Source organism: Xyrauchen texanus, chromosome 18 (genome assembly GCF_025860055.1).
Source record: "Xyrauchen texanus isolate HMW12.3.18 chromosome 18, RBS_HiC_50CHRs, whole genome shotgun sequence".
NCBI classification, from domain to species: domain Eukaryota; kingdom Metazoa; phylum Chordata; class Actinopteri; order Cypriniformes; family Catostomidae; genus Xyrauchen; species Xyrauchen texanus.
In genome coordinates, this window is record NC_068293.1 from 31,436,751 (window position 1) to 31,450,354 (window position 13,604).

At 42.1% G+C, this 13,604-nt stretch overlaps 1 pseudogene; it reads right to left on the bottom strand.

Annotated features, from left to right (window-relative positions):
- Positions 1-678, bottom strand: part of LOC127658819 (DDB1- and CUL4-associated factor 6-like) — a 30,707-nt pseudogene extending 30,029 nt beyond the window's left edge.
- Positions 679-13,604: the final 12,926 nt, after the last annotated feature.

Consider the following 13,604-nt stretch of genomic DNA (forward strand, 5'->3'; position numbering starts at 1 on the left):
GAATGTAATTTTGAAAAGTAATACCGATTTCGGCCAGTACGGGTAAAAGGAGATGTTGTGAAAGTTGTCCCCTGTCCTCCTCTTCTGAATGAGACTGGTTTGATGTCTCTGTCTCCCTGATGGACAAAGCTATCATCAAATGAATACCCTTTTCCATAAGAAAGGGCAAAACATGGCTGTGAAAGATGCTCACTGAAGCCTTCTATCGAACTGCACTGGTCTCATGTCAACGGGCCCTTTAAAATAAACAAGCTATTACAAAAACACACCCTCTGCGTTATAGTTAGAAACGAAGAAAAAGTGCACTTTCCACACGGTCCTTTAACTCGCATCTCTGTCAAGAGCGAGCTTTTCCGGCGTAATTCACATTGCGGCGGCTTTTGTAGGGCAGTGTTTATTATATAGAACGAAAATACTGAAGATTAAACTAGTGCAACATTGTTAGCTTTGCCTTTTTAGCAGCAATACGGTTTATTTTTTTAGGGGGGAAGTAATTTTGGAGGTATTGGCATTTTCCGGTGAATGTGTGGGGAATATCGAAAACAAAACTAACTTTACTCCGCTTCCATCCCTCATCCTGAGCTGCTGCTTCAAAAAAGTTTTTGTAAGAAGCTCTGTTACCTCGTATGTCTCCCTCTCTTCTTCTGGAATCCCGTGGATTATGATGTTCTCCCTCATACTTCGGCACTGTAAGTCCAAGATATCTGAAGATGTTTTATGATTGCCTTTTTGTAATTGTTGTGTGCGCTTTCCCAGAGTACTCACTTCAGCTCGAAGCGCCGCGTTTTCTTCTTTGAGTACATCCATTTGCGCGTAGCTAAAATCCAGTGATTGTTTTAATTCCTCGATATCACCAGATAATTTTGTCAACAAGTCGAGTTTCTGCAGTTGTTGTTGCATTGTTTGTATTGAATCACGGATTGCTTGTACGTCCTTGGATAACTTGGACTCCTCCGGCTCATGCTCACTTGAGCTTAGCTCCTGTCGACAGCGTTTACTTTCTCGCGTCTGCCATTGTAGAGTAATAATATGAGTCAATGAACGACTGCAACTCCTCAATCGTCTCTTCCGTGCTTGCCTCCAGTTTCAACTAAAAATATTCAGCACTTTACAACTGTTGTGGCATTTTATTATATTATTATATTAGGGCATGCTGGCACTAGCATTTGTTCAGCAGCCTTGTTGGACGGCCATCTTTGCTACTTTTTTACAGATTGGGGGTTCAATCTTCAGCTGGCTGGCAGGAGCCGCCACTGGCAGGAACCGCCACTGGCAGGTCACGTGACCTGTCAGTGGATGGCTGGTAGCTGCCAGTCTGAGCCTGGCATGTCACGTGACCTGTCAGTGGCTGGCTAGTTGTCTGGCAGTCTGCCTTTGGCAAGTTTCAGAAACCATTGATTTTTGACAGTGTTTGTGTTTTGTGTTCCTCCCTTTCTAGCTCATTTATTATGCATCTGTTGATATGATTATGTTCTTTAGTATGATTGATGTTTTGGGGACTGTTATCCCAATATAACCAGTCAAATGGCCGTGATCAGACTGGCAGCTTACAGACGCTTGCTGGACGCTCATCCAGTCAGTCGCGGCTGATCAGCGAGTATAACGCGTTGCCTGACACTCTCGCTGCAAGGAAATAAATTGTTTTCTTATGAACATAATATGCATTTATTTATTTGTATGATTGATGTTTTAGAGAATTTTATCCCAATTAAAGCAATCAAATGGCCCTGATCATGACTGGTTGCTTACTGTTACTGTTGCCTGCCTCTCATTCTAAGGATATAAACCTAATTTGCGGATACTGCCATTAGTTGTGACGTTGTGTTTAATCCTTGTGAAAAAGTTGTGTAATAATGTAGATGCAGAGTAGCCTATAAAAACGTGAATTAATCCCATTAACATGACTATTTGTCATTGCTTTGACCTTTTTCTGACACCAGGACAAAATACGGCGATGCTTTAAAATAATTCGATAAAAGAAAGCTTTTTAATAATTCAAGAAAAGAATGCCAACTTTAACGGTAAAATCACTTAGCACAGTATCACTATTTTCAAATTTACAAAGACTATTTACAAATAAAACCCAAGAAACAAAAACTATTTACAAATAAAAACAAAGAAACAAAATCTATTTACAAATAAAAAACAAGAATCAATATAGGCCACTGCTTGTCACACTAAAACTATTATTCCACACACACACAGTGTGCAGCTGCAAAGGCCATTTCCGCTTGGAATCTGTGGAACCCCTCTGTCTTTCTTAGAATCAGAATGGTTATCTATAATCAAGGAAAAAACACAGTCATTAAAATCTTATCACACATTAGAATCTGTGCTTTAAATGTACAATTGGTAACTGCATAATTCACACACTATATTTCAAATATCTATCATTAGCTCTTGAATTATTATGGTGTTCTTCACAAAACGTGATTTACCTCAGGTGTCATGACTTCCATAGCATACGAAGGGCTACATAAATCTGTATTTGATCAATTTAAAGTGTAAATAAAGTGCTTATTATAGCACAGACCATCTCTTTTAAAACATAATGTCCAGGGGTGTCATGAAAAGTAAATGTCTTTATGATAATGTTGCAATACATCTGTGTGACAAACCCAAAATGCACCCTTTACCTTATATGTTTACCTTTTATTTTAGATTGGTGTTTGCGTTCATTCAGAAACGAAACGAGAATGAGAATGTTAAGGTCACAACAAATAATAAATTTTTAACTGCCACCATCATTTAGTTACATTATAATGTAATGTTTTGTCTTAAGGTTAATATGTAAACATTACATTGTGCAGATGTTTTAAAGCACCTAACCCTACCCCTGAAACGCAGAGGTTAGGTCATAGGGCAAAAGAATGGGTTGCAGTCAGGAGAAAAAATATGTAAATGTAAATGTACTTTACTTTACTTGCCTGCCATGATTGTGGATTATCATGTGTAAATTCAGAGACCTACTGAACAAAAGTAAATAAGGATACAAAAAATACATTCCATATACTTATAACAATCTGAAACAAGCGACATCATTAATATGAATACATAATCTTAAGTCATCATAATTGTTATCATTTATAATTAAGGTTTCCGGTAAAGTTCTGGAAGTCTGCGATACATTATTTTTGAAGTGGCAACATACAAGGCTACAATTAAGACGAAACTTAGCCTACCTCCCACTTCGTAAGATCCCATTTTTATTGCCCAGGGTAGTTTATTCGAAACTGTCAAATTCTGATATAGTTTACAATTGTTTACGTAGCAATTATAGGCTAAATTCTTTTAATCCCGTTTACTGAAGTGGCAACATGCCATACACCTCACAATTCTTTCTTTCGTCATAAGATACCACCGTTTAGTGGGGTCGGTTGGGTAGGCGATTCAAACAGTCAGATCCCGGCACACACGTGACGTTACAGACAAGTTTATCTAAATATTTAGTTAAATTCATTATTAAAATATATATATGTATGTAGTTCACAATATAGTTATTGAATATAATTATATAATTAGTGAAAGTGTTTAACCATTAGGGAACAATAGAGAAAGATTCACTCACTGTTAGGCCTACTCTGTGAATAGATGGATACAGCGTCCAGCAAGCGTCTGTAAGCTGCCAGTCTGATCACGGCCATTTGACTGGTTATATTGGTATTACAGTCCCCAAAACATCAATTATACAAAAGAATAGATGCATGACATTATATTCATAATAATAAAACAATTTATTTCCTTGCAGCGAGAGTGTCAGGCAACGCGTTATACTCGCTGATCAGCCGCGACTGACTGGATGAGCGTCCAGCAAGCGTCTGTAAGCTGCCAGTCTGATCACGGCCATTTGACTGGTTATATTGGGATAACAGTCCCCAAAACATCAATCATACTAAAGAACATAATCATATCAACAGATGCATAATAAATGAGCTAGAAAGGGAGGAACACAAAACACAAAAACTGTCAAAAATCAATGGTTTCTGAAACTTGCCAAAGGCAGACTGCCAGACAACTAGCCAGCCACTGACAGGTCACGTGACATGCCAGGCTCAGACTGGCAGCTGCCAGCCAGCCACTGACAGGTCACGTGACATGCCAGGCTCAGACTGGCAGCTGCCAGCCAGCCACTGACAGGTCACGTGACATGCCAGGCTCAGACTGGCAGCTGCCAGCCAGCCACTGGCAGGTCACGTGACCTGCCAGTGGCGGCTCCTGCCAGCCAGCTGAAGATTGAACCCCTGCTGGATTTACAAACACTGATAGTGTTTTGGCAAGGTACAGTGGCTGAGCTGTAAGAAAAAATCTGTGTGAATGAAAATACATATTCTCATACTGATCTACTCCAAAAGGTTTCTAGAATAATGTTTTGCTCCAAAAGATATTTCATTATCTTGATAAAACAATTCAGTGCCTACATCCTCTTTGTACAGTCTCTTATACTTAGAACATAATTTCACTATAAAGTATTTGTTGTAGTATTGACGGTCAGTGGTGACTTTTGATCATGAAACTAACCCATACATCCATAAATCATTCTCTTCTGGAAATATAGTCAGTACCAAATGCATCTAGACATGCATGCACTGCTGGTCATCCTCTAAACCTTCAGTCTGGTCTAGTACGATAAGAGAAACAATAGTGACAATGCAAGATATATTGGCAATAAGTGATAAATTAAGTTGAAGTTATCGTCTTAATACAGCAACTGTGCTGAATATTATTTAGTATGGTTTACGCATTATAAGCACTAAGCATTATTTTTCATGTCACATCATGTTGCATGGTTCAAGTTACCTAGACGCCACAAGGAGATTGTCCTTGTGATTTATATTTCATTGTGTGGCATCACTGATCAAAAAAGCAATGCCATTTTTACGTTTTAACCATGGTGGTACAATTTGCCCTCTTAAATGTTTATATTAGTTTATATGGCTGTACAAGCATCTTCCTATACTAATAAGTATTCTGTGGTAATTCAGATATTGTTGTGTGCTATTCTGTGCTTGAACACTGCTACAGTTCCCTTACGACTTCAGTCCACTTGACATTGCGTTTACTAACGCATGGGGAGTGCATTCATACACGACCTATTTGAAACCTCTCTACAATAACGCCAATATTCTAATATTGGCTATGGTGTTTGAGCCAGCTTGTTTTGGCGCGAAACTGACCGCTCGTTTCGGCGCGAACTGACCGCTATAAAACAGGTGCACAGATACCATTTCCTCAGAATTTCTTCCTTCAAGTCTGCGATTACCTGTTGTCTCGAAGCCCTCTACCTTCGCCGTCGATTCACACCAGTCAGCGGACGGAATCTTCACGGCATCGAGAAGACTCTCAGCTCCCCTGCAGTGCTCCGGCGAACATCACTCCGCCTCGCGGCTTGAGGCTTCGCTGGTGAAAGGACCTCAGCATCCTGATTCTCCGCAGCGCGTCGGCAGGTGTAGAGTATCCTTTTAAAGCAAAATTGTACTTGTGTGTTATAAATGTAAATTATATAAATCTATATTTATATTTATATATCTAGAAGAGCCACTTACGTGTTCACGTCTTTTTCAAGATGTTGTTCCGTAAGTGTTCCTTGTGCGAGAGACACATCCCGCCGTCAGACAAGCATGAGAGCTGCGTTTTCTGTCTGGGCCGCGTCATGCCGGCACACATCCCACGAGCCCCTCAATCTCCACGAAGCGCATATATCCCCATACGCTATGTGCGAGACGAGCTCCGGCCCTCCGATGGAGCATGCGGCCTCGTCTCGTTTGGTGGATCTGACGCTGGGGATGGTGACGATGTCATGTCTCTCGCCGCTTCAGGCAAATGGTCAGTTGATGATGCTGCCGCCCCTCCCCCAGCGAGGGCGAGGAACGTGCACTCGCCACTGACAGGGAGATGCTCAAGATCAAGATTTCATCAATCAAGAGCTTCAACCTGACTCCCACAGAGGAACCGTCTCGCCTCGATGAATGGTTCCAGCAGTCCGGGCGCTGATAAACGGCAGCATCCCGCACATTTCTTCCCCGAAGTTCATAATGAACTATTCAAGTCCTGGCGCGCGACCTTATATGGCGTGCTCGCGCAGTGACGCCAGCCTCTTTAATGTGGATCATGGGAAAGAAAACGGTTATGCCCAATTACCCCCTGTGGAGGAGGCGGTAGCGGCACACCTCTGCCCAGCGAGTAACATGTACATCCTTCCAAACCGTGTCGACAAACGTCCGCACTGGCGGGAAAAGCTTACTCCGCAGCAGAACAAGCTGGATCAGCACTCCACACACTGGCGGTGCTCCAGGGCAGAAATGAGTGATAAAGAAATAGCCACTCTTTTAGATGCGCATTGTCTCCAGCTGGCCTTTTTGGCGGCTCTATGAATAAGTTTGCTGAGCGTTATGTCGCCATACGATTCCCTCCGGGTCTGCTCTATAAAATGCACTGTTCCCCATCTCCCCACTTTTGTTGGTCGGGAAAGGAATATTGTTATTCAAAATGTTGTTTCTGTGTCTTGCACTCATAAATGCAATAAAAAAAATTCAATAAGTGCAAAACAGAATACAGCATTGCAAATGCACGAGATGCTCACACATTCTCAATAAGAGCCTTTTTCCTCTTCAAAGCACACACATTATGCGCAACCGCTTCCCAATAGTGAGCGTCGCATCATATCATAAAGTGAGCAAACCAAACTGCATTATGTGGATGCGTGGCGAGCCCTAACGGGTATTTCAGAACGGGTGCAAAAACGATCGAACATGGTTATACGATCCTTTTTTGCACACCGGCCACCCCGTTTCAACGGCGTTCTGTCTTCCACGGTTTCGTCCGATGACGCGCCAGTGTTACGAGCCGAAATATACCTCTCATCGTGAAAAACGCGATCGAGATTGAGCCATATTGTCAAGCACAAAATGGTTTTACAGCCGTTATATTCTTGTTCCAAAGAAAGACGGCGGGCTTCGGCCAATCCTGCATCTGAGACATTTTAATCGCGCATTTGTCAGCGCCTATTCCAAAATGATTATTCAGAGAAGGATATTATCGTATGTAGTCCTAAGCCCACACGATTGGTTTACGTTGATAGATCTGAAGGATGCGTACATGCATATCCAAATTGTACGACATCACAGGATGTTTTTGAGATTCGCGTTCGAGGGAACAGCGTATCAATTCATAGTCCTGCCCTTCGGACAGTCTTTGGCTCCTCGCACATTCGCAAAGTGCATGCGGTTGTCGCCCCTCTGAGACTGAGCGGCATGCGCATCCTTAACTACCTCGACAATTGGCTGTTACTGCCGCAAACAGAGGCTTTTTTTTATGCCAGCACAGTTTTACTGCTTCAGCCATTTTACAGTGTCCATCTCAGTTAAAACTGGGGAGAACATTTCCACTAAAACTTGTTTCAGAAAGTACTGGGATTTGTGGCGGCGGCATCCCCCGTCATTCCATTAGTTCTCTAACCGTGCGTTCACACCCAGTGTTGCCAACTATTTTCAATGGAAATTAGCTAAAGCCTGCTCGAAAAGTAGCTAAATGTCGCCAGATGACGTCATGCGTCATTAGCATATTAATGACGTCATCGCGTCGTATTTGCATTCTGCCTAATTTGTCGGTACTGTAGCCTACTTCAGTTTATAATAACGGTTATCTCCCCTAAACCGTGCTCATACTGTTTTTATATAAGTATATAGCCGAATGTCCAGTAAAACGGTTCTCAATTACATATTTTCTGTTAGACAACGGAACCGAACGGAATTTAGCTAACGTTACATGTTTATGAGTTTGGATAAGTAAAATGTATAGAGTCTGTAAATATACGATCTGAAGTCGGAGAGTTCAGAAACCGAACCGGAATGAACTAAAACTCTGATTAGTAGTGAATATAAGCGCATGCCAAGAAAAAACGGTCAAATTAAATGTTTTGAATTAAAACAAAGGAGAAGGCAGCTGCTATGTGATCACTGATTGGTTCCTGCTAACACAGCGTGCACATGCGCAGCTCATTCATGTCTATGTCCGCTGGCGTGCAGTCAACGGAATGTGCTGCTCCTCTCAGCCGTTCACTGAACAGAGCAGATGCAGCGGGGAAGTAAGACCTCACGCTTGCAGTACTGGCGATATTTGGAATTTGGAAAGTTGCTAAGGTTTGTCCAAAAAGTCGCTAGATTTGTCGCTAGTCGCTTTTTTGAAAAATGTCGCTAAAGGGGTCTGAAAAGTCGCTAAAAATAGCGACAAAGTCGCCAAGTTGGCAACAATGTTCACACCAGAGGCGGCGAGAGCGTCAAATCGACCGGAAGTCATTCATTTTCAATAACAGCAAGCGTCTCTCGGCGGCGAGAAGCGGCGCGGCGAGTCAGATGAAAGTTCAAGTGCAGTCAACATTATGGTAATGAGCTGTGACGCGGTTCGGCAGAACACAACAGTGTGTAAACTTTGGTTCCCACCAAACATTAGTTCCGAAGATAAAATGGAGGACAAACTAATTATTGCCGTGGCGGGTTTCCCAGTAATATATGATCTGTCCCTGTTTGCTTACAGGGATATAAAACAACCAAGACCACAGTTATTATTACAAATGTATTTTATTTTGCTAACAAACAACTATAATTTTAATTACTTTCTGCCATCGATCGATTTCTTATTTTCACATTTTAAAGAGTTCATGAGGATATACGCTACTTGTGATCGGTCGGCAAAAAGTAAATGGTCGACATGTCTGGATGTTTAAATTGCGGCCCCTTTAAATATAGTTCACAAAACAAAGCATTCTGAACAAACGTTGCCGCCTATTTCAACTACGTCAGAGCGTCCTCGAGCGTTGAAGGCTCTCGCCGCTTCTGGTGTGAACGCACGGTTACACATGAGACCTCTTCAGTGCTGGCTGAAGCGCTGTGTGCCGCGACATGCTTAGCGCCAATGACGCATGCGCATCACTATATCCAGCCTCTGTTCAGCACCACGGACAGCTCCTCTTGCATTTTACCAGTGATGTGTCGCGCTGGGGCAAGTGTTACGCAGTGCTTAAAGCCATCGGCTGTATTCCTAGCCTTAAAGGCTTTCAGTCCGAAATATCAAACTGTCATTTCCTGGTTTGCTCAGACAACATTACAGTTGTGGCATATATAAACCGCCAAGGCAGAATTCAGGAGACTTCACCCTCAAACTATATTGAGGATTTGGGAAATATCTGGCAAAGCAGAAATCTATCTATTTGCCTCAGTGGAGAATACTTACTGTCCCCTCTGGTACTCGAAGTACCAAGTTGTCAGGCAGAAAGGGGTGACCACGGATGCTTCCAACACAGGTTGGGGGGCGTTGTGCAATGGACACCCAACTTTTGGCACCTGGACAGGTGTGAGGAGGGCGTGGCACATCAACCGCCTTGAGCTATTGGCTGTAATTCTAGCCTTAAAGGCTTTCAGTCAGAAATAGTGAGCTGTCATGTCCTGGTTTGCTCAGTCAACATGACAGTTGTGGTATATATAAACAGCCAAGGCGGAATTCATTCACCACCACTGTCGAGAATGACGCGTCACCCCCCTCCTATGGAGCGAGCATCATCTCTCCCTGAGAGTGACATATGTCCCAGGCTGCCTGAATTACTGTGCACGTCTACTGTTACGCTAAGGGGTGATACCAGGCAAATGGAGACTTCATCCTCAAACTATACTGAGGATTTGGGAAATATTCAGCAAAGCAGAAATCAAGTGGAGGATGCCCACTATCCCCTCTGTTATTCGAAGTCCCAAGGCCTGCTGGGAAGGGATGCAATGGCCGGTGAAAAACAAATATGCTTTTCCTCCAGTATACATGATCCACTCTGCCATATGCAAAGTCTGAGAGGACAAGGAAACGTTCTATTAGTTGCACCGAAATGGCCAACCAGCCATGGTTTCCGGAAATTATGGAGATGCTGTACAGCTCACCATAGGAAATACCACTGAGGAGGGATCTCCTCTCTCAGGCGCAAGGCACAATTTGGCATCTCCAGACCCAGCAGTGGAACCTGCATGTGTGGCCCCTGAATGGAGCGCACTAAATGCACCAGAACTGACGTGTTCAGTCATGAACACCATTTTACAAGCCAGAGCACCGTTCACTAGATGCCTCAATGCACTAAAATGGAAGGTGTTTGCTGATTGGTGTCTCTCACACAGCAAGGACCCGGTAAACTGCCCCATACATGAAATTGTAATATTTCTTGAAGAGCGATTAGACGCAGGACTCACCCCGTCAAAGTGTATGTGGCAACTAGATCTGCGTATCACGCACATTAAACTGGTGCCTCTATAGGCAAGTATGATTTAATCATAAAGTTCCTTAAAGGAGCAAGACGATTAAACCCATCTTGGCAGGCTACAGTCCCGACTTGGAATTTAACTTTAGTCCTAAAATCTCTTGCAGGGCCCCCCTTCAAGCTTTTGGACTCTGTTGATTTGAATATGCTCTCTATTAAGAGCACACTACTGCTAGCTCTGGACTCAGAAAAACGGGTCGTTGACCTACATGCATTATCAGTCGACAATTCATGTCTGGAGTTTGGCCTGGTCTTTCAAGAGCCACTGTCAAACCCAGGAAAGGCTATTTACCCAAGGTCCTGACCACACCCTTCAAAGTGCAGGTGGTTCATCTTCAGGCCTTCTTCCCTCCTCCATTTAATTCAGATGAGGAAAAATCATTGCATTTGTTATGCCCTGTGCGGGCGCTACATACATACGTTGAGCATACTTGCCAGTTCAGACTGTCTGATCAGATCTTTATATGCTATGGAGGACGTGCAAAATGGATGTCACATCATGAGGATCACTCACTGTGGCATACACATGTCGGTCGCCATCCCATAAGACTGCGCCACCATGTTTCCTCTCTAGGATGTTATGTTGTGTAGTGTGGCGTGATGGGATTCTGTTCCCCATATGCATTAGTAAACGCAATGTCAAGTGGACTGAAGTCGTAAGGGAACGTCTCGGTTACGTACGTAACCTCGGTTCCCTGAGACGAAGGGAACGAGACATTGCAAACGCTAGCCGCACCACAAGACTCAGAGTTCTTGAGGCACAAGCAATGCGCTCCTTGTTCTCAGTCAGAAATTCTGAGCAAATGGTGTCTGTGCACCTGTTTTATAGCGGTCAGTTTGCGCCGAAACGAGCGGTCAGTTTCGCGCCAAAACAGGCTGGCTCAAGCACCATAGCCAATATTAGAATATTGCCGTTATTGTAGAGAGGTTTCAAATAGGTCGTGTATGAATGCACTCCCCATATGCGTTAGTAAACCATGTGATAAAACCACGCAGAGCATCCTTATAGATAAATCGAGACGTAATCATTTGTGTACATGGAAGGATTAATGTTGTTATTATTATATTACAATTTTATTTTTAAGCGCATTATGCCACATTATCAGATCTTCTCCTGAATTTCCTTTTTACATCTGGGCAGTGCTTGAAGTGGAAGAAAAATCGTGCAGGTATTTATCTTACCGAACACATTTATTGTAACTAAAAACAAAACATTTAATAATATGCATTCTTTTTTTTTTTTTACATTAAAATAGTATGTAATTACATTAAAAAAAAGGTATTTAATTAACATTTTTAAGGTCTGGCTGTAAATGTTAAGGTCTGCCTGTAAATGAAGAACAAACATAAACTCACACCCTCAAATAACAAATAGGCTATAGGTTTTGATTAACTTTACTTTGAAATAAAAAATATACAATGTAGGGTTATTGTTTATGAAAACTGAGGAAGAGCATTTATATCTGCTTTAGTCTGTATCTTTGACAATATCAACCCACATAAGAGTAGAACTGTCTTTTTACACAAAATAATGCAAAATAAAAATAAAAGTTTTTCCTTTTTCTTTATTATCCTTCCATTCAATGAGGGGACAATTAGCCTTTTCTTGTCCTGCACATGAATTTGAACACAAGAGCCAGATACTTGTGCAGATATTAAATAATCATAAGAAACGGTGAACAAACAGATTTGATGATGTTCAGGATTGTGATCGCTGACACAACTTATCGCTGTCAGGATTTATGCATAGGCAAGTTCAGTGACACTTCACATAATGTTTTTTACGAGCAATACAGAAAATAATTGAGAATAGAAAGCACATCTTCTTTGAAGCTTCGTTTTTCATCATCGATTTATATTTTGTGAAAAAAGGTTGTGCATATTAGCTATCATCACTACTGTAACAGCTTTTTTTTTTTTTAAGTCTGTAGATTTAACTGCACCCACCACCAGCAGCTAAACAATTTGCTTAAATACATGTGATTGAATAAGACACGATAAAAAGCGTTCATGTTTTGGAGAAGAGTGTAACTGAACTTATGCCCAGACACAGTAGCGCCTGCAGCTGTACAGCCGTACACGTGCATGCCATGAGAGATTAACATGAGAAATATTGACAATATTTCATCAATCATGAAGTTTAAAAGAACTAGCGATGACCAATTTGCGAATGAATAATTATTTTGAGTCGGTTCTTTTCAGTGAATTGGCCAAACGGGCTTATAAAACAGTCTGAATCGATTCGTGATTCAGTACAATTCGTTCAGAGTGCTCTCTCACTGAATCATTTGGAGCGGATTCTCACACAGTAAAACAGTATCGAGATTTTTACGAATACAGAGAACAAACAGCGCTGAATACAGTGTACATTTACCAACAATAAACTGAAACAAAAGGCTGTCTTTTTGAGAGGTAACTTTGAGAAACGTCAGCTAGTGCTGTGTCATGTGAACAAGGGGCTGTTCAACCTGAACATGTAATTGCTTCCACTCACGCTGTATTTCCATGTAATCATTCGCTATATGGATGTCTTTTGAAAATTGCGTTATGTTTCACTGTGTTTTTAGCATCTCTCACTGGAGCACTGCATTTTAAAAGTAGCTTTAAGATAAAAAAAAAAATAATAATAACTTCTTTAACTGATAAAAACGCATCTCGAGGCACCTGCGTTCTGCTCTGTTCGTTTTGCATTTTGCTTTGGTTTTGTTTTTACAACAAAACAAAAAAATCACTGAGGAGGATGCACCCGGACTCCCCTAGATATAATGTTGTACAAGGCAGGTGTATGTGCGTACCCTCAGAAACAAATCCTGCAGGCGCCCATGCCCAGACATGATTAAACGCGCGCTCCGGTTCGTAACTGGAACACATCGCTTGACTAGCACAGATCACTTGATGATGCTGTTGCAGGTGTCGAGTGTTGTTAAACTCACCGCTGGGTTTTGCGCAGAGAGGGCTCGGGTGTTTACCGCCGCGATATTATCAAAATCATTTGGAAGGTCAGATAAAAGTGATTGGCGGGCCTCATCGCATCACTGACTTACATTAAATAAGGACATCGTACTGGGAGACTCTGAGAAGTGGAGTAGAAAAACGGCCGAACGGTACTTGAAAAAATGTGATAAGTGCAGGCACTGCGTACGTACAACCCCATTCAAGCACTGCAATTGGGGAAGAAACGATGATGAGCTGGTCGGCTCCTTTTCTAGACACGGAGAGTCAGGATCTCGAAATATAGGCACTGCTGGGTATCCTCTAAACCTTCAGTCTGGTTTGTTCCTGTTCACTACTGAGTAACACATCATATCGTTAA